Source organism: Protopterus annectens, chromosome 10.part0, assembly GCF_019279795.1.
Source record: "Protopterus annectens isolate FY-2018-M chromosome 10.part0, PAN1.0, whole genome shotgun sequence".
Lineage (NCBI taxonomy): Eukaryota > Metazoa > Chordata > Ceratodontiformes > Protopteridae > Protopterus > Protopterus annectens.
In genome coordinates, this window is record NC_056744.1 from 1,693,919,247 (window position 1) to 1,693,922,866 (window position 3,620).

General features: G+C 41.1%; 1 pseudogene; it reads right to left on the reverse strand.

Moving 5' to 3' along the window:
• Window positions 1-566: 566 nt before the first annotated feature.
• Window positions 567-2,364, reverse strand: LOC122814434 (annotated as a pseudogene).
• Window positions 2,365-3,620: the final 1,256 nt, after the last annotated feature.

Genomic DNA, 3,620 nt, shown 5'->3' on the forward strand with positions numbered 1-3,620 from the left:
CAGTATGTTCATCATAATATTCAGTGTTGCAGGTATCTTTTCTGAAATTTTTGCCTTCAGGATCCCGGTGGCTGGTCTCCCTCTAGGACAGGGGTGTCAAACTCAAATACACAGTGGGCCAGAATTAAAAACTTGAATAGGGTCACGGGCCAACCTTGATATTTATTGAAAAAATGTTTACAATGGAGGATGTTTTTTCCTTCTCATCAGATATAATGATTAACCTTTTCATACATAAACAAACAAGTTTTGCTTAAATATTGAATCTGGAACAAGCAAAGTTTAATACTATAGTATAGTAGTATAAACAAATGTGAAATCAAATGTCAAATACAAGACATGTCTGTGGCATTCATTTCTTAAATAAAATTTAACAAAAAAATCTTACGCCTCTTTCTCTATTTGTAGCCTTCTGAGTTAAATTTCAACAGTAAGCTTTTTTTTCACAGGCTAACAATAATAATTTCCTTCAATGAAAATCCAGTTATTCAAGTCCATGCCTTGGAATTGCAAGGAAAAGTGCATAAAGATAACATTCATTCAAGCTGAGTTTGCTAGACTCTGATCTACTCTGATGCACACTGGTCCAAGCCAGATACCTGGCATCTCTTCTTGGATGCTAGTTCATCAATGTTTGGGGTCAGGCTGTGAGCTGCGGAAATCCTCAGGATTGAGTGAAGGTGTTCATCAGTGAGATGACTCCTGTGTGATGTTTTGTTCATCTTCATCAAGGAGAATAGCTGCTCACACAGTTATGTGCTGATGAACATAGAGAGCATTTGAGCAGTTTGGGTACGGAGATGGGGCATTGTGTCAGGGATGTAACGTGGAAACTCTGCAGCGCCCACAGCATCTTACTTTGACTTCAGCATGTCATTACACTGGAGTTCAGTCAGCTCCATTTGGAGGTTAGTTGGTGTGCTTTCCACATCAACTGCAAACCGATTACTAAGCAGTTCAAACCTACATTTCTGGGCATCAAAGTCAGTAAATCGCTGGGTAAACTCGGCACTGAGTATGCCGGGTTTTTCAGCAAACTGTGCACTTGGGAACACGATAGTAGAGATCTGTGTTTTTATGGTTTGGCAGCAAGGAAACTGGCCCAGGTTTCCTTGCAGTATCTGAGTCTCCCAAAGGCACAATTTTGTTTTAAAAGCCCTCACTGCAGTGTACATGTCTGTGATGACATGGCCCCGGGCCTGAACGTGCAGATTCAGCACATTGAGATGGCTCGTGATGTCACAGAGAAATGCCAGCTCAGGCAGAAACTCTTTATCCTGGAGCTTTGCTGTGTCTTTCCCTTTGCCTTCTAGAATCTGTTCAGTATTTTTCCTCTGCTTAGCCATCTCACCTCTATGTGATACGGCACGTCTGCATATTCTGAACAACACTCCTCCAGAAAAGACTTGAACTGACAGTGATTCAAACCTTTAGCTCTTATATAGTTAACTACTTGTGTTTTGGTGCTCATAACATGTTCCATCTTCAGGGCTTTGCCACACAACGACTCCTAGTGTATGATGCAGTGATAAACAGTTAGCTCACCTGCACAGTTCTCTTGCCACATCTTCTCCCAAATCCTGGCCATCAATCCACTCTTTTGACCGCACATTGCGGGTGCTCCGTCTGTCGTTAGTCCCACAAGTTTATCCCAAGGTAGCCTCATTTGAGTTACACATTTGGAAACCTCTTCAAAGATTTATTTTGCTGTGGTTGTGCCATGCATTGATTTTAATCCCAAAAGTTCCTCCGTAAAGCACAGATTTGAGTCTACTCCACGGATGTTGAACCCATGAAGACTGACAGCTGGGCAGTATCAGGTGTGTCGCTGCTCTCATCCACAGCAGAGGAGAATGCAGTGAAATCTTTTCCCTTTGCCATCAGCTGTTCATGTAGATTTGTGGCAAGATCACATGTACAGTCAGCTACTGTGTTTCTGCTAAGGTTCACATTTAAAAATGCTTGCCTTTTATCTGGGCACACAACATCGCAAACTTTGATCATGCACTTTTTGACAAACTCTCCCTCATTAAAGGGCCAAGCTGATTTTGCAATCTCTGCTGACACAATAAAACTAGCCTTTACAGCAGCTTCACTTTGTGATATGGCTTTTGTGAACATAGTCTGTCATGAAAATAAACTTCTTTTCATCTCCTCTACTTTCTGGTGCTTTTGCACTATGTCTAGGTTCTTGTACTTGTCGTGGTGTTTTGTTTCATAGTGTCTTCTTATGTTATACTCTTTGGTTACAGCTACTTTGGCTCCACACACAAGACAAACAGGTCTGTCCTTTACATTTGTGAACAGATATTCTGCTTCCCACATTTCTAGAAAGCTTCTGTTTTCAACCTTTTGTTTGGCCATTTTTGAGAGGGGTGGCCCAATGTGACTGGTAGCATGAGGTCGCTAATGAATGTCAACAGAGGAGAGGGTGCCTGTGGGTCCTGGGTGACACACCAAAGCACCAGCAGAGCATTCTTGGATTTGTAGTACTAACGGTGTATACTGACAGGCCAGCTCTACTATACATTTGGTATTTTCTCGTGGGCCAAGTATAATTACACTGCGGGCCAGATTTGGCATCAATAGATTTATGAAATTGTGAATTGGGCAGGCAGAAGAAGAAGCATGAAGGAAGAGAGATGCATGTTAGCACAAAGGAACACTGAAGGTCTAAATGAGCAGAGAAAACTACCACTGGTAAGAATAAGAACAAAGTCCAATGTTACCAATGTTATGAATCAGAACAATAGCAATGAAGACATTAACTGGTATTACACTATGGATAATATTATTTTTGCCTCTGCGTTTTGATTTTAAAGAAATAGCACTCATGCAATGAAAATTTTGTGAAGTGACATTTAAAACTTATTATTGACAGAACACTTGAATGAAGCAGAGAAAAATGTACACTGTCACTGTTGAAAGCCTTTCAGTTACATAATTTAAAGGACAACTACATGTTGCTGCTTTTAATTCATTTTAAAAATGTTTTTCTCCCCTACTGTTTGAATGCCACACCTCATAAGAGTGATGCTGACAGTGGAATTCCCAGATTCGGCTGTTTCTGATGTTCTCCGTTTCTTCCTCTCCATTGCTAGTAACCATGCTTAACTCTACATGAGTCTCGCCGAGCTGTAGAGAGTAAATGGGTGCTGGAAGGTCCTAGTAATAACACCCTGTAGAGAGTAAATGGGTGCTGAAAGGTCCTAGTAATAACGCCCTTCATATTTTATCATTTCTGCCACTGCTGCTTAATGAATCGACCATGATCCACCCACTTTGACTCATTTTACCCAGGAAACACCTGCAACTAATTATTTATGCAGCAGATTTTTTCGGCTTTTAATGCAACGCTGATGCAGAGCTTCTCTCAGAACTATTCTACTATGAGTAGTTGCTTGACACATCAATTTATGTTAAGGATTGCTCTGTTTTCCTGACTGTCGCTGAGCCAGTGTTCTTCTCCAAACTTTAACAGGTATGCGTATCCACTGTCAGTAGTATTTGCTGCCTGCACAATTTGTTTTTTTTTTTTTTTTTGCAACAGATGTTCATCGTGTTTCACTGTTGCAGTCATTACTCTTGGGTTATCCTGCTGGCAGGCTACCCGCAGTCGG